Source organism: Elephas maximus, chromosome 14, assembly GCF_024166365.1.
Source record: "Elephas maximus indicus isolate mEleMax1 chromosome 14, mEleMax1 primary haplotype, whole genome shotgun sequence".
Taxonomy (NCBI): domain Eukaryota; kingdom Metazoa; phylum Chordata; class Mammalia; order Proboscidea; family Elephantidae; genus Elephas; species Elephas maximus.
The window spans coordinates 36,930,537-36,957,660 of record NC_064832.1 but is presented as its reverse complement, the minus strand read 5'-3'; the positions used below and the strand labels follow the sequence as shown (position 1 = coordinate 36,957,660).

Below are 27,124 nucleotides of genomic sequence, written 5' to 3'. Positions count from 1 at the left end.
TGGCTGCCACATGTTCTTAGAAAAAAAATAACAGATTACAGAATAGTACATACAACAAGATCCCATATTTTTAGAATTTTATGTGTATATGGTGTGTATGTGAGCATACGTATTAGAGAGAGAGAGACACCTGGAAGAATTTCCGTCTCCTTTTTGTATTCTTCTGTATTATTTGCTCTCATATAACAACATGGATTTTTGTGGGAGAAAAATAAAGCTTTAAAAAAGGAAAAGCTGGCTATTTACTGATTCCGTGTTTAGTATAAAATAAAATGGACAGCTTTGCCTCATGTCTCTTTCCAAACTTAAGTGTTCCAGGGGAAAAAAAAAATCAAAGGAAGTAGCCAGGCGCTCAAAATATTATTTCATTATAAAATTCCATGATGAAGCAATGAAACCACTTTAAGACCCAGATTTATACATGCTGGAAAAGCACCACAACCAGAGGTACAGGAGTGGAAATAACATTAATCAACATGAGACGTCCTCTTCCAGAAGCTGAGCATTTCATGTTCCTAAAAGGAAGTAGAATCATCATGGGGGAAGGGCAGCAGATTCAGACAGAGCAATGACACAGCTGCATCCAGGAAGATCACCCGCCTTTGAGGCCACTCAAAGGCTAAAAGGGATGGCTGATTTGGGCACTATTAATGTGGGGGTAGATTCCTGAGTAGCTCAGATAGTTTGAACTCGACTACTAAGCTGAAGGTTTGGCAGTTCAAACCCACCTAGGAGCACTACAGAAGAAAAGACCTAGTGATCTGCTTCTGTAAAAATTATGGCCAAGAAAATCCTATGGAGCAGTTCTACTCTGCAACTCAGGGGGTCCCATGAGTAGGAATCGACTTGATGGCAACAGATTTTTTATTTTGGTTTTGGGGATAGAGATTTAAAAAACCCGGAGAGAGATAGGGGATTTAATCCCTGACTACTGATGGATATTCACATCCCTTTCACAGACTAAATCCCTAAGAACCTGGCCCTTCCCTCAGCAATGGGACCTTATTCCACTCACTTCATGCTCTCCAGAGGTAACTGTTTCAAGCAAACTAGAGGACTAGATGGCCTGGGTGGCCCCTTTCAGTTCTAAAATTATAATTAATTTGAACACATTACATTAATTGTTGTTGGGGGAATTATTTGAGAGATTTCCAAACACCACTGGGAGTGTTCCAGATTCAGGCGAAGAGGTAAATCGAGGTAAGAAACACCTACCAAAGCAAACGAGAAAATAGAAGTTAATGACAAAATCTTGATTTGTTTATTGGTGATTCTTACTATAACTTGCTGGATCTTCCAACGAAAATATCTAAAAAAATCCTGCTTCTAAAATCTGTTAATTGGTGCATACATCATTTGAAACTAATAGGAATCTTGTACAATAGGTCATAAGTTACTACACTGTACTTACATTGGAGCCCTGGTTAAGAGCTTGGCTGCAAACCAAAAGGTCAACAGTTCAAATCCACCAGCCACTCCTTGGAAACCCTATGGGGCAGTTCTGCTCTGTCCTATAGCGTCACTATGATTTGGAATTGACTAGATGACAACAGGTTTTTATGTGCACTTAAAGATCCCTGCTGGCATGGTGGTTAAGTATTCCACTGCTAACCGAAACGTCAGTGGTTCAAACCTACCAGCTGCTCCACAGGAGAAAGATATGACAGTCTCCTTCTCTAAAGATTTACAGCCTTAGAAACACTATGGGGCAGTTCTACTCTGTCCTATAGGGTCACTATGAGTCAAAACTGACTTGATGGCAGTGGGTTTGGTACTTCTGTCACCATTTAATTCTGGGACAGCCACAGTACTGCAAGAAAGGAAATTATCAAAAATAAACACCACCCATCAAATTATTTATGTTACATATTTGGCTTTGGGATAAGGTTAAAGGTCCCTACTCTAAAAAGCATCCTTCCCACGCAAAATTACAAGCATGCACTAGGGTTATCCATTTGTCTATTCTTTGTCAGGTTCTAATTCACTTCCACTTCGACATACTGTTGGTGGCCTTTGATGTGACAGGGCATCCGAACAGGAAAGACACAACAATCAGTGGTTCTCAAACCTCAGTTCCGGTAAGAATTCCTCAGGGATCCCCTCCAGCCTTTCTGCATCACTGCTTTGAGGTGGGCTCACACAGCTACGCTTTCAACAAACAGGTGAATCTGATTAGGATACTGTCTTAGTCATCTAGTGCTGCTGTAACAGAAATACCACAAGTGCATGGCTTTAAAAAGGAGAAATTGATTCTTTCACAGTCTAGTACCTCTAAGTCCAAACTCAGGGCACCAGCTCCAGGGGAAGGCTTTCTCTCTGTCAGCTCTGGAGGAAGGTCCTTGTCATCAATCTTCCCCTGGACAAGGAGCTTCTCAGGCACAGACACCCTGGGTCCGAAGGACACGCTCTGCTCCCAGTGTTGCTTTCTTGGTGGTATGAGGTCCCCTTGTCTCTCTGCTCGCTTTTATATCACAAAAGAGATTGGCTTAAGACACTATCTAATCTTGTAGATATTATCAATATAACCACCGCTAATTCATGTCATTAACGTCACAGCGATAGGATTTACGACACACAGGGAAATCACATCAGCTGACAAAATGGTAGACAATCATACAATAATGGGAATCATGGCCTAACCAAGTTGACACATATTTTGGGAGGACAGAATTCAATTCATGACAGGTATGGATCATCCTTTGGGAAACAATGATATAATTACAAGATGAATTAATCACTTATAGATCATCCAACTTGATTACGTACCTCTATCTTGGATCAGTCCACGCTTCTCCATCTAAATAGCCACTACCCTTGAAAAGCCACCACCACCATCTCTCCTCACACTTGACAATAACTTCCACACTGGTTCTCTTGCTTTCAGTTTTGCCCCTCTCCAATCCCTTCTCCAGACACTGGTCAGAGACATATGTACAAATCAGACCACATCACTCCCCTTAAAACCCTTACTAGTTCCCCATTTCTCTCAGCATAAAACCCAAAATTTTCAGCTTGGCCAACATTGTTGTCAGTTGGTGTCGAGTCAGCTCCGACTCATGGCAACTCCATGTACAACAGAATGAAATGTTGTCCAGTTCTGTGCTACCTTCCTGATGATTGGTATGTTGGGCCTATCTTCCAGTACTATATCAGACAATATTCTATTGTGATCCACAGGGTTTTCATTGGCTCATTTTTGGAAGGAGACTACCAGGCTTTTCTTCCTAGTCTGTCTCAGCCTGGAAGATTTACTTAAACCCACCTACCATGGGTGATCCTGCTAGTATTTGAAATACCTGTGGCATAGCTTCCAACACCACAGCAACATGCAAGCCAACACACTATGACAAGCTGACAGACAAGTGGAGGTCTGGCATAATCAAGCCCTAACCTACATCTCAGCACCCTCATTTCAAGCCAGTTCCATCCTCACTCTCTAAGCTCCAGCCACACTGGCCATCTTTCAGTTACTCCAAAAGCCAAGCTCTTTCTCACGTCTGGGGTTCACACATTGGCCTCCCCATCTGGATAACCACAATCACCATTTAGGTCTTAATTTATAAATTACTCTCCCATACAAGCCTTCCCTGACCATTCTACTGTCATTATATCCTTCAGAGAAACCTGTTCTATTCTAAGTATTTACCATGAGTTTCAATTATACAGTCATTTTTGTGTTTATTTATTGTCTTTTCCAGGACACTGTGACTCCCAGGACAGGACAGATGATGACGCTCCTCGCTACCGTATTCCCAGCCCCCAGTGTGGGTCTGGCACTGTAAACACCTGTTCACTGGCACAGTGACTACCTATCACGCTTTCCTTGAAAAACCTTAAGTCTCAAATACAAAATAAGTATCAAGCAAGTTTGCATTATGTGAGATTTAAAATACAGACATCACGATATACGCACTACAGGACGGAACCTTGAAAACATGTTGAGCAAAGGAAGTCAGCTGCAAAAGAATACTGTATGATCTTGTTTATATGAAATAAGCAAATATACAGAAACCAAAGATTATAAGTGGCTATCAGGGGTGAGAGGGAAGGGGTAAGAGGCAGTTTTTTGCTTAGGGGGCACAGAGTTTATGTTAATGGAGGCGGATGATTTGGAAAAGGAGGGTGAGAGTGGTTGCACAACTTGGAGAATATAATCGATGTCAATGAACTGTACATGTAGAAATCGTTGAGATTATGTATGTTTTGTTATGTACATTTTCACCACAAAAAATATATAGATGTCACCATTATTCTTTTAATATGTAGATGAGAAAAATCAGTAACTGCTTAGGGTCAATCAACACAATATAGAGCACATCAATGAATGCAGAGAAAACAACTTCTATACCTTCCACAGCACCTATGTTGCGTTTCTTGACAGAATCAAGTTCCTAGTGCCTGCGAAAGTTCCATTTAAAAATTCTCTCCTCATGCCACTGCACATTACTGAGTAATAAGGAAAGAAAAGGAGGCTACAGCAGAGAATGATGCAAGTGAAATGGATGAAAGACTAGACTTTGGAAAGTTACCACACAAACTGTTGGAGGCTCTCACATAGGCACGGCTCTCTTGAAGGAAGGCGTACAGAGTACTACCAGGCGAAAAATACCCTGAATTCAGTCAGTTCTAAGAGATGACGGGAAAGAGGAGAACTCACAAAAGGAGAAGGCATAATCAGTGCTTTGTTACCAAACTGTTCTTTAGTGATTACAGGTGTGCAAGTGATTTATTTTTTCCAATCCTGTGAAAATTTGTCCATGAGAGTGAAGTGTGTCTTAATTACTTGTCTTCCAAGCTTATGCCTTTTTTTTTTTTTTTTGGTGGGGGGGTCTTTTTTTATTGTACTTTAGATGAAGGTTTACAGAACTAGTTTCTCATTAAACAGTACACATACTGTTTTATGACATTGGTTAACAACCCCACGACATGTCAACACTCCCCCTTCTCGACCTTGGTTTTCCTATTACCAGCTTTTCTGTCCCCTCCTTCTAGTCTTTGCCCCTGGGCTGCTGTGCCCCTTTAGTCTCATTCTGTTTTATAGGCCTGTCTAATCTTTGGCTGAAGAGTGAACCTCGGGAGTGACTTCATTACTGAGCTAAAAGGATATGTGGGGCCATACTCTCAAGGTTTCTCCAGTCTCTGTCAGGCCAGTAAGTCTGATGCTTATGCCCATTTAGAACAAGCTTTTCTTTTTCCACTGTCAGCTCACTAGGAGCGGTCTAATCCACAATGCTCCCACCCAGCACTCATGACATCTGATGCTTACAGAGAGCACAGGCAAGTGGGGGGCCTTGCAGGCAGGTTCAAAAAGATCCATCTGTTCATAACTGTGTGCACCAGTCCCCAGCCCATCACCACTGCAAGGGCCAGAGACTATCAGGACCTGAACACATTTACTTCCCGTGCCATGGACAACGCTTTGAATTTTTCCAGGCCCCAGGTGTATACACCTGGTGGTGATTTGCATGGCTGTTAATTTTAAGACTATCTCCATATGTGCTACAATACCTAAATTTACTGCTCTTGGCATCTAAGGAGGGAGCACCAATAATTGGGTGGTTCATGTGTCCTTTTTAACTTCTTTGTCAGAGACAGTTCTAAAACCTGTTCCTTGTTAGAGCTCCAGCTCCTAGCTGAAGGGAAAAATTTTCTCTGAGGGCCAGAGTGCCCAAAGCAGCCAACTATGGGGCCAATATGGTAGCAACCAAGAAGACTCCTCTCCAAAAGGGGAAGGTGCCTGAGCAGTCACAACACAGCCCCATCCCCATCCCTAAGGATATCAAGTTGCTCTTTTCTGCCCCCTTTTTCAAGGCAGTATGTGTGGCCACCATGGTGGCCCCCAGCTTTGTTTCCTCTGACATGCCCTCTTAATTGGCTTTATACTTGAAGATGCTACTTCAGTCCTGTTTTCTTCTTTCTACAGGTTTCTCTGATTGGTATAATGAGGGTGGAGTGGTCAAGGAAGTCTTGGATGGGAGAGTAATATATAAATAAAGACCTGAAGGGTGATTGGAGTTGCCCAGGTTGTGGGTCCCATGGTTGAAGCCCAGATTTGAGAAGAAGCTTGGCTTTCAGAATAACTGAAAGATGGTCAAAGCATTCTTATTGATGTTCTTTACCATTGTTTTTGTTACAGAATCAAATGTATTCCTACCGGAGATGAAGTGAAGGAGTCTGATAGTACACATGAAAGAATCCATAGGCACGAAAGTGAAGTGCCAGCAAAACCAAACTCTATGTAGCAGAGGTATGACCTGTAATCTGAAGGATATTCAGAAGTGAGTCATGAGACCAAAATATTAATACAGACACATGTAGATGAGGTCAGTAAGGACTACTGGCAGAAAATAAGTTAGAAAATGAAGGGTTCAAGGACAGAACAGCAAATACATTGGGAGGGGATGCTAAAATGCCAAATTATTTGACAAAGGTAAATTCATGCTCAGGAAACCAGAGAAAAGTAGGGGATGAACAGTCAGTAAAGGAAGGATAATAACTGGTCGAAGCAGCGAGATTATAAATGTGGGTTTTACCCCACGTGGGGCTAGTAATATTTTTGCAGTGGAAGAAGCCAGAATGTCAGAAGAGGAAGGCCTCATCAGAATTAAACCATTCCATGCTTTGAGTGTAGAGCCCTGGTGGTGCAGTCATTAAGAGCTCAGTGGCTAACCAAAAGGTCAGCAGTTCAAATCCACCAGCTGCTCCATGGAAACCCTTTGGGGCAGTTCCACTCTGTCCTATAGGGTCACTACCAGTCAGAATAGACTCAATGGCAACAGGTTTGGGTTGGTTTGGTTATGCTCTGAGTCATGGGGGAATGTCTAACTAGGCAAAGAGAAACCACTTCTCCAGGGGGGAAACTTGGTACAGAGAATTGGCTTCTTGGGTGATGGAGGAGAAGGGAACCTAACAAAGGATAGTGAGGTGATCTAGAAATTAGCAAGAGCAGGGAGCTGACACCTCCCCTCAGCTGGAGAGACAACAGCAGAAAGTGGTGTTGTTGGAGTCCAGGTCCAAGGTCACTTGAGACAACTAGAACCAGAGAAGACTGCTGAGCGGGAGCAGTGCACCCCCTCTGCCAGGTGGGGTGGTCTGAAGCTGAGAGGAAACAGAAAAACTACCCTGGCTTTGCCCTCCTCCCTCCAGTCTCCAAAAAAAAAAAAAAAAACTTTTTTTTTTTTTTTCTCCAGTCTCCCAGCAGTGCCTCCCATGGGCTAAACATAGGAACGCAGCTGATTCAGAAATCTGGGAAAGCAGCCTGCAGGGTGAGCCCACTTAATGCAGAGCAGAAGAGGGGAAGGGCAAGGAAACCTGCCACCCAGCACAAAAGGGATAGACAGAAATGCTGGAACAAGGAAGCAGAGCTAGAGTGAGCTGTAACCAGCAAGCTTCTTTTACAACAGACACACCCTCAAAAGGTTTGCTTATTACCATACAGTAGCCACAAAGGCGTGAATAGAGTGGAAGCTGTACCTTGTAGAATAGCCCACTGCCCTTCCTGCCACAGTCAGCTGGCCCCTGATGTTGCTCTGCACAATCCTGGAGTGGGAAGGGGATTTGGGAACATACTACCCTTTTCTCAGTTACAATTAAACAAACAGGTGATTTTTTTTCCCCCAAATTTCTAGAACGAAGAAGGCTCTTTTAAGAAGACAAAAAAAATATTTGTGTAATACCTAAATTAATAAGTCTTTTCTCTTTCTGCTGTGTTTTACCTACAGTGTCTAACGCTTCTTTCATACTTACATGCTCAGATATTTTACTGCCACAACTCTTTGTTCTTCTCATTAAGCAAGGCTCAGTAAGCTCTTTGCTGACCCATTCTACAACCTCTCATAATTCCATCTTCTTTGGCATTGACTCAATGCTACTTTTGCAGAAACATGATGGTGCCAGGTTGTTCCCGTTTGATTATTCAGCCTTTGCTTTTCTGACTACAGAGGGAGCTGGAATATTAGTATTTGTATATGGGGCAATGAGAAGGCTGCCTGATCTTATTTCATATTATCTAACAAACTTTACCCTGCTCATTTCATAATTAAGCATCTAGTTCAAAATGGCTCTCTCATGGATTTTTTCTTCCTCCCACCCTCTGTGCCCTTTGATCTCCTTTGGAGGCTGGTGGCCTAAGAAGGGCAAGAGAAACTGTACTAAAAAGCCTGGCATTCATTCTGACAGAACAAAAGAAAGGAGCCAGCCCCACCCCCTGCTACCACTCATTCACTTAGCTAAAATACAGGCCATTAGAGCAGCAGGGAAAACAATAGATGTAAGTGCATAAGAGTCCTGCTAGGGCTTCCAGACGCTGAAAACCCCACTGCCTGAAGGCGGATGAAAATCACCTCTTGGCAAGAGTAAAAAAAAAATCACTATTCATCATGAAATGGACACGCATCACAGACATTGCTCCAAAGCTCCTTCTTACAAGTCCACAAATCCTTCCTGTAAAATATAACTTTGTCTCTCTAATGATCTACTAGTGAATTATTTATATTCTCATCTTTCCTTCTTCTTTTTTTTTTTTCTTCTTTTATTTATGCCCAGAATTGTACTACTTAACCGTATAAAGCCTGACTAAGATTACAGGCAAGGCCGACAATTCCCAGCCCTCTAAGGGCGCCAAGCCTAATGGGCAGAACAGAGCTGTGGTGCAGGGTAGGGGACTGAAAGCTCTAGATTAGGGGTGGCAGTGATTTAAGTGATCATACACCACAGACCTCTATGTCACGCTGGCTTTTCCAGACAACTTTCCCTAAAACTCGGTCTTGAACCCATCGCCATGGCTACTACCTTGGTTTACATGCTCATCGTTGCTTGCCTGCGCAGTGCCATTTGTAGCTAGTCTCCGTGCCCCTCAACTCTCCCTCCCATCAATCCATTCCCTACACACCTCCTAGAGTGATGTTTCTAAGCTGCCAATCTGAAGTACCAAATCCTTTAGTAGCTCCTTATCACCTAAGGCCTGGGGGCTGGGCCTCCCAAACGCAACTCATTATAAAAAATAGGTGGTGGGGGACAGGTTTGCATTAAAAAAAAAAAAATTCTTCAATATCTTATGTTGAGTTCCCCAGAAACAGATTTAAGGTCAGGTTATCCATTTGGGGGAAACCCTGGTGGCGTAGTGGTTAAATCCTACGGCTGCTAACCAAAGGGTTGGCAGTTTGAGTCCACCAGGCGCTCCTTGGAAACTCTATGGGGCAGTTCTACTCTGTCCCATAGGGTCGCTATGAGTTGGAATCGACTCGATGGCACTGTGTTTGGTTTTTTGGTATCCACTTGGGATGGAATTCCAGGAAGGGCAGGTAGAGGAGTAGAGAATGGAAGACAGCAAGGAGACACAGCCATAAAGTACAGGTTATCTAGCAGATTGCCACTGTGAGCAACTGAGGCTCATTTCCACCGGGCACCTCTGGGACACCGTAGAAGATACATCGGAGTTACCAGGTTGAGGATCCTAGGGTATTACTAGCTCCCTTATTACTATATCCGTTATTACTAACTCCCTAAATTAGCTCTTTTCTGTCCTGGGCTCAGAAGCCCTGGTAGCACAGCGGTTAAGTGCTCGGCTGCTAACCCAGAGGTCAGTGGTTCGATTTCACCAGCCGTCTCCTTCCATAAAGATTATAGCCTTGGAAACCCTATGGGGCAGTTCTACCCTGTCCTACAGGGTCCCTACGAGTGAGAATTGACTTGACGGCAATGGTTTTTTCTGGCTGTCATGGGCTGAGGCCATCAACTGCCCTACCAACCTACCCCGTGTGTGGAAGAGAAAGCCCTCAGGTGAAGAAGAGCAGATGCTTTCAGTGGGCTCTGCAGGCAAGTAGCGGAATAAGTGTTCAGGGCAAATGAGCAGGAAACTGACCTTGCCAGTCCCACCAAGCCACTTTCCTGAAGATTTTGATTCAGTGGGCCTGGGGGAGGGAACACAAAACCCACTGCCACTGAAGGGATTCCAACTCAAGGAGCAGTTGGTGGATTCCAACTGAGACCTTTTGGTTAGCAGCTGAATGCTTAACCCCAGGACTCCCTGGGGGAGGCGGAGGAGCCTGTGAATCCATACCTTGACAAGCACCTTGCAGGATTCCTGTGAAAATGCAGTTCCGTGTCTTTGGAGGGCCTTACTAGGTCTCCCTGGTCTACCTCCTGCTCTATTCTTCAGACCTACAAAATTCGGTACCTGGCATCTAGAAGCAGGCTTTGGGCTCTACCTCTTAATCGGACATTGCTCTCAGAGGTTCTCAAGGTGCTTCTTGCAAATGAGGCCAAAGTAGAGGCTCTGGCCACCTGCAGTCATTAAGGTCCTCATCCGGCTTTTCTCCCTCTGCTGAGGATGTTAACTACAGCACCCTGGCCACATTCCAGTCTGGATAATTACAGTGGGGGTAGCAAACATCACCCTCCAGCTCCAACTAAATAAAGTATTCATTCGGACTTACTGCCACAACCTTTGTTATGTGGCTGTGGGCTATTAAAGAGCTATTCTATACTGGGATGGCTGTATTTGTGAAAAATCAATACCCCTGGTATAACTTTCTACACTGGCAAGAAGTATATTCTGAAATACCACCGCCTAAGCTAGCTATTTTGGCTTTTTTTTTATTCAGTGCCAGAAACAATTAGAAAACCAAAGTAATTTTTTTTTTATTTTTACTTTCTATTTTACTTCTAACTTTACTTTTCTATTTCATTTACCACACAGATAAAAATGAAAAAAAATGGCAACATTACACAAAGAAGGGAGGAGGGTGCACTCATTCTACAAAATCTGCGTGCTAGGCTCTGAGGTAGGTACTGGGGTGTTCTTGGTGCCATGGGTTAGTATGTCGTCAGCATCAGTGTGAAAATTTTCCAAAGGGGTAATTCCACTTAATTCTTCCTAAGCTACTGCATTTCTGAAAATCTGAATACGCTGTCTTTATTTTTAAAAACTACTATACATAGGTCTCCCGTCCTTAAAATAACAAACTACAAGATTTTACACTTTACGTGGGTGATAGGGGAGTATAGAAGTATATGTGTGTCTAAAAATGAGAAAATGTTTTCCTGGCTAGTCTGGAGGGTAGAATATGGGATGTTGCATACATATTATATATATATATATATCTGCTTGTTTTGGGCAATCATCATATTTGTGTGGGTAAGAGTTTACAGGTTACAATAGCAAAAGCTGACATAGGGAAATTGAAAACATAAATATCTCTTGTTTAAAGCTTCTCTTACTGTATAAAAAAACTCAAATCAAGTCCCTCAGTGTTCTATCACGAAGACAGAAAAAAAAAATGAAAAAAATAAAAGCACCGTGCATGTGTTTGCACATACACACATATTGCCTTACAGATGAAAACAGGAGACAGAAGTCAGGTGTATTTCAGGATCCCAGTGGATTAACTACATGAACTACAGAATATTATTTAACAGCACACTATGCAAAAATGGATTAAAGTACAGAAAATATTAAAAAAAAAAAAAAAAGAACAAACCTTGAAATTCAAATTAATCCTAGAGGATCCAAAACAGTATTTGTGCTGGACAAACTGTAACCAGACTGTGGAAAATGGGTTTAAAAAAAAAAATTCAGTGAAGTTCACTTGAAATCTGCCAAATTATTATTCCACTTGAAACTCTTTCTAGCTAGAACAAGATAATAGCAGACTTCTAAAACTAGGTTAAACGTGCTGTAAATCAATTTATTCCCCCCGACAAATCCATGAAAGTCCACACTTTTCTGGTGAAACTGGTTCTTTTAAGGCACTTAATACTGTCATGGCATTGTTTCTCCGACCTGTCCCCTCCAAATTTTTCTGCTTAAAGTGTTTTATTAAAGTTAAATGACTATCTTTGGCATAAATAATAAACAATGGAATACAGATTCTTTCAAATAGCAGAAGGAATCTCAAAACGTTATCACACACGCAATCCATTTTCTAAGTTTAGGAGAAATGCTTAATAATGCAAATCTGATCCAGGTTTGTAAACCACACAATAATGCATCCATTATCATTTTAGAGCTAAGGAACACTATGCACTATAACCACTTGTCAGAGGTGATGACTCATCCTCCGGTAACAGCCATCCGGTAACACTTTTGGCAAGACAGCTTTGATAAGAGAATGAAACCCATATTATGCAGTGACACAGTCTGTCCCACAGTCACGACACCTAGAGCATGTCTATTCACATTGCATGATGGCAGACTGGAATGAATGATTAATCTGTTATAATGTTTCAACTCTTGCAGGTATACAAGCTGACCAACACAATCTTCAACCTCATCCCTGTTAAAATCTGCATACAGAGTAATAGAGCCTCAACAACTGGCCAAGCTGTAAACAATTAACCAGTGGAAGGGACTGGCTTTTACAGTTCAGGAGAGGAGGAGGGAGTAACACGACCTTCAGAAATTGAAAGCAGAATATCATGTGTCTTAGACCATAATCTAGCCTAGTGTCAATACTGAATTTTATCCCAAATATTACTGTAATTTTCTAAGTATCCTTATTTGGATAAAATTCTTGGAGACAAATGTTAAGTAAATAAAGAACAAAGAATTTGATAGCAATTCACGGGAAAAAATGGTCAAGTGTGACCCAAGGGCACACACACCAGAGAGTGGTTCTCTCACCAGAGTCCAGTCACATCACCTCACTGGGCCTCAATGTCTCTTAAAATTAGAGATTTAGCCCAGAGTATCAATCTACGAGTTTCACCTAGCAGTAAAAACCCTGCCATCTAATTAGGTATCACAGGGAATCAAGTTTTCTGTAAAATCCTAAGAGCACCTGACTGCAGCATAAAATTTGCTTACAACGTTTAATGACTATAAAGGAGGAATTGAGAAGGGTCCGATCAATCCTCCCAATCTTGTATTTTTTAGTTTATACTAGGCTTAAGGTCGCTATGAGTGAGAATCGACTCGAGGGCAACCGGTTTGGTTTTGGTTTTAGGCTTAAGAGTGTAATTGAAATTAGGTATTTCATTTCACCCCACAATAGCAACATAATTCTTCCTATAATAAAAGTGTTGAAATATTTTTTTTTAAAGCATTCAAAAAAAGAAAAGGCTTCACCTTACTCAGATGAAACTTAGTACATCTGTCTCGTTTGGAGGTTGCAATGTGAGTATCAGGATGTGGAAGCAGCTGTCACTGCTTTGTTTTTCATTCACATTAGGTGGTTGCCAGGCAACAAAATACTATTGTCTGTTTCCATGATCTATTGGCCAATTCTTCTGGTGATAATGCTATCTTCAGTTTAAAACAGGGCCACCTTTTGGACAAAAGAAGTGAGAAAAAACACTAAGCATAACAATAACACATATATGAATACACTAACTGTACCCCAAAAGTATGGGTGTAAGTATATAACTGTGTGGATATGCATACACATGTTTTGCATATATGCATGTATGTATGTGTGATTATTTTACCTCCCCATCTAAAACCTGCCAAAACTAGGTGAATCGAGCCATGAACTAGAAACATGAAAACATAAGAAATATTTTCTCAACAATAGCAATCATTTCCAACTTGTCAGATGTATCAAATCTTGTCCCGTGAATACAAAGACCTCCAGTCAGAAAAGCAGTTCTATGTGTATAAAAATAATACACGGAAAGCCTTTGCCGTCTACTTTAGAATCCTCTAACATTTAATCCCCTGTTTTATTTGATATCAAGTGCTGCCATTGTGTACACAGGTAATAATTCAAATGGGAAAATTCTGTTGCTGCTTACATCCAAGAATCTTAAAATTTATTTCATTGTAAAAAAATAACTGAATAGTTCTTCTTGGAATAGCCTCATGTGATTCCCCACTTTGTTTTGATACGGCTCCCCAGGGAATAACAGTCATGCTATGTTACTCTTGCATATTTCACTAGCTCACAAATAAAATAACCCACAGTGTACTCAATATAAAGTTGTCAACATTAACTTGCATCAGTTGCTGTTTGTTTTGCACTGACAAGGCTTCTAAAGAATTACAATATTCTTGGATGTACAGACACAACATCAAAACAGCCTGAAGGAATTAAAGCTTGAAAATGCTAAAGGCAATCAGGCTTTGAAATGAAGAGAAATCAGTATCATTTATGCATACATACATATTTCTGCAAAGCCCCTAAATAATGCCAGAACAATCTCTGAATTTTATGCAAGGCTCATCCTTCTTCTCTCAAAATATTTCAGACGCACTTTAACTTAACTATTTAGTGCATCCCTCTAGAGGGGCGTTTGAAAATCTGCATCACGTGGAAATCTATATATTACAAGAAACTAGAACAAGCAATATCCATTATATATGGGATAGATATTATTATAAAGTTTCCTACCAAAAGGGAAACGCTAGCAAACAAAAGCACAGTGGGTTAATAGTGAACTAAATACTAGCCAAAACTACCACTTCTCTGGACAGAGCGGATCGCACCCACCTCTCTCAGGAGCGCCCACCAAGGTTTCTTCTCTACATCTCACCCCACAACAGATCCAGTTCCTTCTCCCTCTGTTTCTCAAGCTTACGCACCTGTGTCTCCCCTTCTCCAAGAATCAATTTCCTTCCGACTTCTCCACCCTCTCCAGGTCCTTTAAGGGCCTTTCATTACTTCCGCCAAACTACCACACTCATAGCTGCAGCCCGGCTTGCCTCGACCTCCCCCATACGCACTTGTTTCCCGCATTCTTCCAGACCTGCTTGAAATATAGCAACCGCCAAACAAATAAAATATTAATACTACCTAGGGTTACACGCCTTTTTTTTTTAAATGTTACAGCAAAGATAGAGAAAAGGAGAAAAGCACAAGTATGCTCGAAAGAAAGGTGACCGCGTGGCTATACACAGTGGTACGCGAAGATCCTACTCAGCCCAGCTTCCCCACCTGTCGACCCCACTTCCCCCATGTGCGCGCTGCGGGACGACAACCACAACACTCCAGAACCACCCCCCGCCAGAAAGGGGGCGGGGTTACGGCTTCACCCAATCAGGACCCGCAAGCCCCGGGTGTCCAACCTATGGGGTAGCTGTGGCCGTGCAGGGGGAGGACGTGGGGTGGTCGGGGAGGGGCCTTGTCCGTGGGAGGCGCGCACGTGTTGAGTCCGGAGAGGCGGGGAGGCGGAGGGAGTCCAGCTGCCGAGGCGCGGGTTCTGCACCCTGGCAGTTGCCGGGTCCAGCTGCCCAATGCCTTTTTTGCCTTGGGCTTGTCTGGGCAGAGCGCGCTCCCGCCAAGGAACACCCAGCCAAGGTGTCCGAGTTCGCCGTGAGGGGGAGCAGCTACAAATAACAACAATAGTACCTAGCGCAGACGAGACGGGTAGGAAAGTTTCCCGGCCGCGCGGAGTGGGTCTGCCAAAACCCGGAGGAAAAGGGATGCAGGGCGGAAGGGGAAAACCGGGAAGGGGGGAGGGCAGCGGGAGGGCTGCGCCAGCAGGACAGGGTCCCAGGTGCAGCGCAGGGGGTGACTGGCAGTCGGGGGTGCGCTGTCCAAGGTGCACGATAGGTGGGTGGAGCGCGGCGGGCGCGGAGCCTGGAGTCCAGACCGGCTGGCGGGCGGCAGGGAGAGCGGGGAACAGCTGTCTGGGGCGCCGGGCACCCCCGGGCTCGTAAAAGTGAAAGGGGTTGATCTGGGGTAACGCGGGGAACAGCCCAAGGGGTTACACCTAAGCCCCCACGCTTCCACACACCCCTCCCAGCCACCCCACCTCTAGCTCCACTCCCCTCCCCCCTCACCCACTCCACTCCAGAGCCTCGGTCCGGGTGCCGAGGCAGGGGCGGGACCAGGGAACCCCGGCTCCGTGCCCGGACGCCCCAGGGATGCTGCGGGCCCCGGACCGGCTTACCTGGGGCCGCGGTACCGGGAGCGGTGGCAGCCCGCCGCGCGGAGCCCGGCGCCGGGCGCGGTGCGGTTCCTCCTCGCCTCGGCGTCCTCCTCCTTCTCCGCTTCTTCTAGACTCCGTCCGGAGTCCGGAGCTGTGAGACGGTGCCGCGCTGCAGCAGCCGTTCCCTACCGCCCTTCTCTGCTGCCGCCGCTGCCGCAGACAGAGGACGCCCCGTGGCGGCTAGAAGCCTGTGTGAGTAGCGGCGCCCGGGAGACTGGGATCTGCTAAAGCGGCGCTGGAGACTCCGGGGCTCGGAGCGCGCGGGCGTGCGCACGCGCGCCTGCGAGTGTGTGAGTGTGTGTGCGCGCGCGCGCGCGCGCCCACGGAGGTGGGGAGTCGCGAGGGGAGGGAGAGAGAGGCCGAGGGATGCTCGTAGGGACCGGGGCAAAATTCTTCGCCTCCGGAAATCCGTAAACCCGGGAAGGAGGACCGAACGTGTGTATCCTCTGGCGGAGTTGCCCTCGAGGCGGCGGCGGCGAAGGGTTAAGAAGCGCAGCGCGCGCGGGCTTTGGAGTGGAGCCGAGCCGAGCTGAGCCGAGCGGCGCGCGGCCACCGATGCAGCAGAGGCGGCGCCCGCAGCCTACGGCCGCGTCGCCCGCTCTGGGAAAGGGCCGAGGTCGCTCACTCTGGTCACCGCTGCTGCTCTCCGGACTTCTCCGCTAGGCGCCGGGTTATTGAGACCAGGATTGCACCGTTGCTACGGCGACCTTGGAGGCACCCGGTCGGCAGGGCGGGCCGAACCGGGACCGGGCACACATGGCCGACTCCAGGCGGGAGCGGGCGGGTTCGAGGGCTGCAGGCGTGGGGTGGGCGGTGGAGCTGGGCCGAGCGCACACCACCCGCTCGCCTGGGCGGAGGATGCCGGGTGGGGAGCCGCGGCCGCGGTTAGCGTGCACGTCCCGTATGGGATGAGGAGCTCACCACTCCGAGTTGAAATCGTGCCTTTTTTCCTCTTCGGAGACCACCTCTGACCAAAGTTATCCAGTTTCCAGGTAAAACTGCTGGCCTCCTCTTTGTTTAGATTCAGCTAGCCGCAGGCATTCCAGGAAGGAACCAGTGTGGCCTGCCTGGCACAGCCCTTGGCCGGTTAAACCCCTACTCCTTCGTTCGTCCAAGCCACAGCCAGCACCTGGAATACAAATTTTATAGTACATTTACATGCCCTCCCTCCTAAGATTTACTGTCTTAGCAAGATTTTATTTTAAATTCTCAGTGGAATTTTATTCAGCCAAGAATTTTTTCAAGAGGGTCATAAGGGCTGGGTGATACTCGGAACACCCTTCCAGGCAGGAATCTTCCTGGCAGGGACTGTGTTTTGAGTACTCTTGCATGCCCTCCAGTATTTAGCACTGTACCGTGTCCATCGTGTGTTTTCTATAAATGTTGACTGACTGACATTGTTTCCTAGCTTCACATATCCCGGAGGCAGAGACTTAGAAGCTGGGAAAACCATCACCGCACCACTAGGCTTGCTTGATTTTAACTTTAGCCATTTCCCTATATGAGGCTATTTTCCTCTCTGGCTGCTGGAGTCTGTGTCCCAGTGCAAAGAAAGAAAAGAGAGGGTACTGACCGATTGGGCAAGCCTACCCAAAGGTGTACGGGAAGAGCAATCTGCATGCAACCCAGTAGGATACTCTGGTGTGAGAAAGAATAAAGCCCACTTTATTTCGATCTTGAGGGAATTCAAACTCAAAACGTGAGTCAGTTCATTGGCAGCTTATGTCCCTTCTAGAATAGAAGGGCAGGAAAAGAGTATTAAGACAAATGCGTATTTCTAATAGCTTGGCAGGTACAAGCTTTACTTTTGTAAAGAGCAGTACTAGATGGACACTCATCAGTACATGCAGGGTAGCATCAAACCCATCAGGCTTCGGTATTTCTACAGTCATCCTCTTAGAAGCGAAAGTCCTCAATTTTACATTCCATGCTAAATTTCAATTCCTTTGAACTTAGGCTCTTCTGTGAGCTGCTTCTCTCTCCACTCATACCACAGCTGTGAAATAAAACTGAAATAAAGTGTAAATTAAAATGGATTTATTTGGGTGCTGCAGTGTGTTCTCTGGTGGCAGTCCCTTTAAATGATTTCTCTTCTGTCACTCAATATGCAATCTTCTTAGAAGCCATTTCTTGTGATATTGGAATTCCTGTGCTTTTTTGTTTTGTTGAAAGCTTAGATATCTAAGATTTTTTACTTGAAAGGATGCTCTAGAACTTGGAAGAGGAGCAGAAAGATTCTGAGACCCACAATAAACTCTTGACAGTCAACCTTTATAATGGATATAAGTCAAAATATTCCAAGATAATTTTTGAAGATTTGTTTCCCTTAGAAAGTTGCCTTTAGGATTTCAATGGCTTTCCAAATGCTTGTCTTCATTGTTTGGAAGGAAAGGCTGTAACTTCTCCAATGATCACCAAGGGGGGCAGTGTTGTCTTTGTAAGACTGTGGGTTTGTGGCAATCTTAATTTACTTTAATACGTTGTTTTAGCTGTCATTGAGTCGGCCCCTAACTCATGGTGACCCCATGCACAACTGAACGAAACGCTTCCGAGTCCTGCCCCATGATCAATTGCCAATCAGACCACTGTGATCCATAGCATTTTCATTCCCTGATTTTCAGTAGATTGCCAGGTCTTTCTTCCTAGTCTTAGACAGCTCCACTGAAACCTTTCCAGCATCATAGCAACAGGCAAGCCTCCACTGACAGACAAGTGGTGGCTGCCTGTGAGGTGCATTGGCCAGGAATTGAACCTGGGTCTCCCAGATGGAAGGTGAGAATTCTGTCAAGGAACCACCACTGCCCCCATTATTTTAATATCTCTAAAGATAAAACAGTAGAAAGAATCATCATCTTGTTACTGTAAACAGAAACATGAGATATATAGTGTTTCAGACCCCCTTAAAGAGAAAAGTTTAGAGGAGCAACTAGTATTAAAATGCTATCGTTCTCTGAGTTATGTAAATGCTAAACAATAATACAATGTACAATTAAATGATTTACCTTTGTGTGTCACCATCAGTTGGACTGAGAGTCAATACTGTAATTATAAAAGTTCTGTTTTTCTTCCTAAAAAGGGAATGCTCTTTAATGTAACTGCCTTTTTCCATTTGCAGCAGTGCAATAAACTAGTTAAACATTAATGTCCTTAAAAACACAGGACAGTGCAGGGCTGAGGTGTGTGGAGAAACACTTTAAACAGATTTGATCACAACTAACTATTCTGTCTAAAAAAACAAAAGCTTGCTACCTCTGAAGACTGACAAATGTAGGCTAAGAGAGGTACCATGAATTCCAAAGTCAGCTCCTTATGCTGGGAGCAGATTGCCCCAAATTCTTTAGTGGTTGTGAGCATGCATAAGGATACGGGTAATTTCTCCCATAATTAGGTCCCAGATGACTTAGTCCATTAGAGTTTTCAATGATAAAAAACACCTTGACCTGCACCTAGAAACAATGCCAACTTGTACAGTGGAACGGGGAAGAAAGGAGCAATCTCAAGTAATCCTGTTTTTGCTTTTATTTTATTTTATTTTATTTTATTGTACATCGACTTATTCCATAAGGCCAATATTTCGTAGGGCAACTTAATCCTGGGCGATGAAGCATCTTTAGGAAAGTCAAAAATCAAACGGAAAAAGCTCATAGTTTATTCTCAGCAAAAGTAAACAGGTTTTCTTACTCATCACTGCTGACATTTGGGAGGCAGGTAGATTCCAGATGTTCTTAATATTTAATGGGGTTATGGATTTCCTGGAAGCTGGAGAAAGTTATGGATTCTCTCCCCAGGACACTGAACCTATGAACATACAAAATTTTGAATACAATTTCAGGGACTTAAGGGAACCTTCTCTGAAATCAGGCTAAGAATCCCTGTATAACAGAGATCTTTTGCAGATTGACGTTATATGGCTAAAGGAAAATGAATTGGTAGATTTGGTAATATCTTCACTTCCATCTTGAAGCTAATTATTTGATTGTCAACAACAAGAAAAGGCATAAAAAAATCAGTAAACTAAACAAGTATTTATTGAGCACCTACTTCATAATGAGTTCTGTTCTTCACTCTGTGGTTGCTGCCAGTAAAGTCTAAACATGACCTGTCTCTGTATTTCAGGACCCTACAATCTAGTTATCGTTATTATTGAGAACAAAGTGGACATAAGCCCTGTTGCCGTCGAGTCAATTCTGACTCATAGTGACCCTATAGGACAGAGTAGAACTCCCCCATAGAGTTTCCAAGGAGCGCCTGGTGGATTCGAACTGCCGACCCTTTGGTTAGCAGCTGTAGCACTTAGCCACTACGCCACCAGGGTTTCCATAGGCATAATTAATCACTTGATCTGGTGCAACAAACATCAGTTTGAATAAACGCTATGACTTAACGTAGCTATTTGTAAAATAAACCATTCAGTTGATAACTGATTATTAATGGTTATTAATATGCATATGTTTTCATATTCATATTCCTTAGAAGCAGTCCTTTAGAGCAGTACGTAATATATAATGGAAAAAGCTGTATATTACTGTAGTCTGGATTTCAGTTTGGGGATAAGAAGAACATTTCTGACAGACAAGAATGAGTCATGTTGGCAAGGGCAGCTACAGAATACTTGTCCCTGGAGCTCCCTGGCAGAGTAGATTATACTAGAATACTCTAGAACTTATTTCCCACTGTATCGGATAATTGGTAAGACCCCTCCCCCCATTTATTTTGAAAAGCCTATACTTAGATCCAGCAGTCTATTGTTGGGTAATTTTAACAATATTTTATTATTATTATTCTTAAAATTTATTTTTGCCTTCTCAGTTTTTCACTTATCAACACAGAATTATTTTTGGTTAATATAACTTTAAAAATACAGCTCTCACATTTAATTCATAACAAAATTTATAAAAGCAGAAAAACAATAACCCAAGGAAACAAGAAGTTTTCAGTGGTTATATGCAGGGTTACCAAGAACTGCCCTCCCATTGATAGGTGACACTGACTTAACACCAGTCACGTAATTGCTGTCCAGCCAGCGCTGACTCATGGCAACCCCATGTGTGTCAGAGTAGAACTGTGCTCCATAGCATTTTCAATGCCTGACTTTTCAGGAGTAGATCGCCAGGCCTCTCTTCCAAGGTGCCTCTGAGTAGACTCAAACCTCCGACCTTTCAGTTAGCAGTCAAGCGTGTTAACTGTTTACACCCCTCAGGAAATCCTGTGACTTTAGAGCTGTTGAAACCCCAGCCCACCTTGTATTGAACATTTTACACAACCTGCCTCCCCAAGGGCCTCAGAGGCTGCATGTAAGGAAACCAGAACCGTCAGTCACATCTTTGGCGTTTTCCAGATGCAGTCTTAGTGTAGTATGAAATTAGCACGGGGCACAGGGCACTGAGTCACAACACCTGAGTTCAAATCCCATCCCTGCCAACAAACTTACTGTGCAATCTTGGGCACTTCTGAGCTTCAGTTGTTACACCTTGGAAATGTGGAGACTAGCACCATTGGTTTGTTACAGAATTTAAATAAAGTAACATGTGAAAGGGTCCCGCACTTTGTAGGAGCTCAGTAAATCTTGGATACAAATAAAGTGGGTGGCAGAAAAGTAAGACACCTACACAAATGGGAAGCTCCTGTCAAAATTCTGGAAACCTTTCTTAGATTATAATTTAAAGAACATTGAAATGAGCTGATGATTTCTGGGAGTCCCCTCCAAGGGTATTTTAGGAAAACCACAGACAACCCAAAGTTGGCAGTAACTGACACATGCAGGAAATTGTGCACTCCGTAATTCTAGAGGTGCCGTTGTTCTATAAATTCTGCTGCTGTGGCAAAACCCAAGCCTTTGTGCTCGTTTGTTTTTAATTAGTCTCTGTTTTTTCTGTCACACAGACTCTGTTTTCCAATTGGGCTTCACCCTGCTAATTTGGCTATGCGAGCATTCATTTTACAGACAAATACCAACAGTAAAATTTTCTTTCTTTTAAATAAAAATAGTTCACTGCTTCTCCCCTTAATTGTAAAGGTAGTGTGTATGCTCACTGAAGGGGAAAAAAAAAAGGCAATACAGAAATGTGTAACAAAGAAACAAAAAAACTGCAGTAAGATCACCTCTCAGGGACCAACCACTGTTAACTATTTTGGTACATAACCTTCCAGACATTTTCTTTGTATGTATTTATTCTTTTAAAATGTCATTGGAGTCAAACTTCAGCCATTTAAATGCTAGCATTTTAGCACAAAACACTTCACACACTTTCACAAAATGGTTCAAATTGTTATTTTTTTCTCTACTACCCCTTCTTTCCAGGGTGGGCATTTTGCTCGGAAAACCCTTCAAAACAAGATTTGTGCCGGCTATCCTTGCAACATTTCTTTTTTACTTCCCCATTTTCACCACTTCTAACAATGAGTATGTTTTGTTGGCCCTTTAAAAACTTAATCTCACCTTGGTGATGACGTGTTTTGGAGCCACGCCTCCTGCTCCTTGGCCTCTGGACATTCTGTGGATGCTTTGAATTGCTTAACCTCCACCCCAAGACAAGGTCCTGCTCTAACCTTGGACCTGGTACTGCATTCTCTGATGAAGCAGAAAAGAGTCTTGATTTCAATAACTAACCAGAGTGACCACCTACTGGTTCTGCAGACGGTTGGCCCAGAGGTAGTGACCTTTTTGACTTAGTGATTTATATCAGTGGCTGTTGGGAGGTTTGTTTTATTTTGCTTTAAAGAAAACCCCATAAACTATCCTTAACAATTAATGCAAATCCTGACTATAATTTCAATGGAATTTCCTACTTTTGCAATCAAATGTGTTCACTATTTTAGCCAGGAGGCTATCATTGTTCATGAAAAATATAGCAATGCCTATAATTTTGCCAATTTGCTACTTGTATAGACGGTTACAGGCTCCCAAGATAAAACAACCCCAACCGAGCCTATCCCACCTTACAAATCTAAGAAACCAGGGCCTTCTAATGTCACTCTTAAAATTAAACTAAAAACTTCGCGGACAAACAGAAGAGATGGAAAGGAGAAAGGAAGGAGAGAAGGAAGAGAGGAGGGAAAGGAGTGGAAAAAGAAGAAAACGAGGTGGGATTAATTATCTTAGAAGATACACTCTACATTGTGGATTATGAAATGTTTCAGTTAGCACTCATGTGTAACTCATGTAAGAAAACAAAATAAAACGTGAGGTTAACTAAAATCTCAGACATCTCATATATATAGTATAACAACATGCATTAAAAGGTTTTGGTGAATACTAAATTACAAAAGATGAGTCTAAGAATTGGTAGTATGTGTCTATTGCTAATCAGTGGTGAGAGCCATGGTATTTCAGCAACAAGAAAGGTGGACCCTGGCTGCAGAGGATCACTGATTTTGACTTCTGTGCCAGATGATACAAGTTTATTTCTTAGGTCCAGCTTGGGCTGAGAAGTGGTCTTGGGTGGAAGAAGTACAAAAGTCTTTACTGAGAGATGCCAATTTTATGGCATTGAAAGGTGAGGTGGGGGCAGAAACAAAATCTACAATTGCCAGTCCTTTCTCCTGCAGAGCTGCTGGGTAGGTTCGAACCGCCAACCTTTCGGTTAACAGCAAAGCGCTTAACTGTTTGCAGCACCAGGACTCCTTACAGGCAGTATAGACAGTATAACTTAAACTTAACCCAGTGCCATCGAGTCGATTCCGACTCATAGCGACCCTATAGGACAGAGTAGAACTGCCCCATAGAGTTTCCAAGGAGCGCCTGGAGGATTTGAACTGCAACCTCTTGGTTAGCAGCTGTAGCATTTAACAGTATGGAAGAATACAAACAATATGGGATTCATCATCGGACTCAGCTGGGTTGGAATCGTGGCTGTATCACTCCCTGAGTGATCTTAGGTAAGTTTCTTACACTCTCTAAGCCTCAGTTTCCTCACTTGAAAATAAGGATAATTTAATATAAATGTTTTAGAATTTTTTTGGTGCAGATTAAATGAGATAATTCTGGCGTTTCCTTCCTCCCTAATGTCGACACAGCCCTAGGGATTTTGGGGCATTTGTGGAGGTATACTCCTCGTCCACCAATAAGTTCTTTTAGTTCATAAGTTTGCTTTCTCTACATTTCTTCGAGATTAGCTATGTCTTCTGGTTTCTGTCAGTGTGATGGGTTCTAAATTCTTTTCTGCTCAAAAGAGAACTCCAGTGCACAGACTTCGGAACATTTATTTTGACTGCAAATAGTCTCGTTTTGATTACATCCCATGTATAGGCTGCATTAGGGATAAATAAAGTATGATTAGAATTTGGCTTTTCAGATACATTGATACCTGAAAAAGAATAGCCCAGCAGGGAAGGTACAAATCGGATTCTCCTCCTTCCTGCTCAACTCCTCACGCACTTATCATACCATATACTTACCCTCATAAATCGGTCTCCTGTAATTTCAGCTAATATGAATCAATTCCTCTGGATTTGACCACCCCTCAAGTTTTTGAAAACGTAGGGCTGTGAACCAAGCCCCAGACCATGATGGTCTCATCAAGAGGCTGTACCTTGGGTGACCTAGCCTGAGGCAGTCAGTTAAAAATCACAAATTTTCAGAAATAAATGAACTCAAAATGATTTTCTGTCTTTAAGACATTCCATTTCACATGCAGAAATTTAGTCTCTGTATTTCTTAATCTGTGGCACAAGGGATTTGATCAAAGTAGAAAGAAGAATTCCCTGACAATGAAAGTGATTGTATCTGAAATGAGCTATAGAAGGTGGTGAAGTTGTCTTCTCAGAAGCTCTGTATAAATAGGTCTAAATAAAAGTATTCACGTACACTACTTCTCAAGCCAGAAACTGATGGTCAACCAAGTGTCCTTCTAGCCAGATGATTCTCAGATGCCATAGAATAGAAAATTCAGGCTATGAGATTACTTTTGATACATTTTGATAGTTTTATTCCATGCAAATTTTCTTACTTACCTAGAGCTGTCATAACAGAAATATCACAAGTGGGTGGCTTTAAAGAACAGAAATTCATTTCCTCACAGTTCGGGAGGCTAGATGTTCAAGTTCAGGACATGACTCAGGGGGGTTGGGAAGATACTCACTTGTCTGCTAAGCCTCTGGTAGCTACTGGCAACCCTTATGTTCTTGGGCTTGTACACACATCTATCTTCACTTATCTGTATTACTCTTCCTGCCTGTGTGTCTCTGTGTTGTTCTACTTTTTATAAGTCAGTAGTGATTAGGTTTAGGATCCACCCCACAGTGTTATGGCCTTATTAACATAACAAAAGAAAAAACCTTATTTCCAGACATGGTCAAACCCATTGCTAATGAGTCAACGTCAACTTATAGCAACCGTAGGACAGAGTATAACTGCCCCATAGGGTTTCCAAGACTGTAAATCTTTACAGAAGCAGGCTGCCCCATCTTTCTCCTGTGGAGCAGCTGGTGGGTTCAAACCACCAACCTTTCAGTTAGCAGCCAAGCACTTTAACCACTGCACCACCAGGGCTCCTTTATCTACGGGTATAGGAGTTAGGTTTTCAGCATATATTTTGGAGGAACAAATTCAATCCATAACACAATTATAGAAGGGAAAAATGAAAAGAAAAGGAAATTAGCATTTAGCAGCTGTTTTAGTGAAGCAATTTGTATTATAAATTGCTAGAACAAAAACACTAGTTCAGGAGATAAACAATTTTAGGGTATGTTAAAGATCTTATGTACGTGATAAAAGAGAGAGAAAAAATAAACAATTTAGCTGGAAAATGCTAGGATACCTCAAGAGTCATTGTTGCGGTTGTCTTTTTTACCCTAACTTTAGGAAAGGCACCATGTTCTGGGACTGGAAGCATCTATTAGAATTTCAAGGAAATTATTATACTTTTGTTAACAACTGTGTATGATTGTATGAACGTGTGTACGTTTTACTCATCTAGCCTTGTCATACAACGAAGAAGTCATTCATTGCAAAGAAGTCTTCATTGCAAATACCTTCTTTCATCAACATAAACGGTGACTATACACATGGACCTCGCCAGATGGAACACAAAGAAATCAAATTGACTATATCTGTGGAAAGAGATGATCAAAAAGCTCAATATCATCAGTCATAACAAGGCCAGGGGCCGACTGTGGAACAGACCATCAATTACTCCTATGCAAGTTCAAGCTGAAACTAAAGAAAATCAGAGCAAGTCCACGAGAGCCAAAGTATGACCTTGAGTATATCCCACCTGAATTTAGAGACCATCTGAAGAATAGATTTGATGCATTGAACACTAGTGACCAAAGACCAGACGAGTTTTGGAATGACATCAAGGACATCATCCATGAAGAAAGCAAGAGGTCACTGAAAAGACAGGAAAGAAATAAAAGACCAAGATGCATGTCAGAGGAGACTCTGAAACTTGCTCTTGAGCGTCGAGCAGCTAAAGCAAAAGGAAGAACTGATGAAGTAAGAGAACTGAACAGAAGATTTCAAAGGGCCTCTCGAGAAGGCAAAGTAAAGTATTGTAATGACATGTGCAAAGAGCTGGAGATGGAAAACCAAAAGGGAAGAACAGGCTTGGCGTTTCTCAAGCTGAAAGAACTGAAGAAAAAATTCAAGCCTCGAGTTGCAATAGTGAAGGGTTCCATGGGGAAAATATTAAACGATGCAGGAAGCATCAAAAGAAGATGTAAGGAATACACAGAGTCATTATACCAAAAAGAATCAGTCGATATTCAACCATTTCAAGAGGTGGCATATGATCAGGAACTGATGGTACTGAAGGAAGAAGTCCAAGCTGCTCTGAAGGCATTGGTAAAAAGGCTCCAGGAAGTGATGGAATATCAATTGAGATGTTTCAACAAACAGATGCAGCGCTGGAGGTGCTCACCGGTCTATGCCAAGAAATATGAAAGACAGATTCCTGGTCAGCTGACTGGAAGAGATCCATATTTATGCCTATTCCCAAGAAAGGTGATCCAACCGAATGTGGAAATTATAGAACAATATCATTAATATCACACACAAGCAAAATTCTGCTGAAGATCATTCAAAAACGGCTGCAGCAGTATATCGACAGGGAACTGACAGAAATTCAGGCTGGATTCAGAAGAGGATGTGGAACCAGGGATATCATTGTTGATGTCAGATGGATCCTGGCTGAAAGCAGAGAATACCAGAAGGATGTTTACCCGTGTTTTATTGACTATGCAAAGGCATTCGACTGTGTGGATCATAACAAACTCTGGATAACATTGCGAAGACTGGGAATTCCAGAACACTTAATTG

At 43.1% G+C, this 27,124-nt stretch overlaps 1 protein-coding gene across 2 annotated transcripts in view; it reads right to left on the bottom strand.

The window, feature by feature from the left end:
- Positions 1–15,957, bottom strand: part of ENOX1 (ecto-NOX disulfide-thiol exchanger 1) — a 749,536-nt gene extending 733,579 nt beyond the window's left edge. The window contains exons 1-2 of one of the 2 annotated variants that reach the window (XM_049852937.1): positions 15,829–15,957; positions 13,067–13,265 (exon numbers count right to left, since the gene is read on the bottom strand). The gene's annotated coding sequence lies outside the window, so the exon portion shown is untranslated. The remainder of the gene's footprint in view (positions 1–13,066; positions 13,266–15,828) is intronic. The other variant, XM_049852938.1, reaches the window with a different exon arrangement.
- Positions 15,958–27,124: the final 11,167 nt, after the last annotated feature.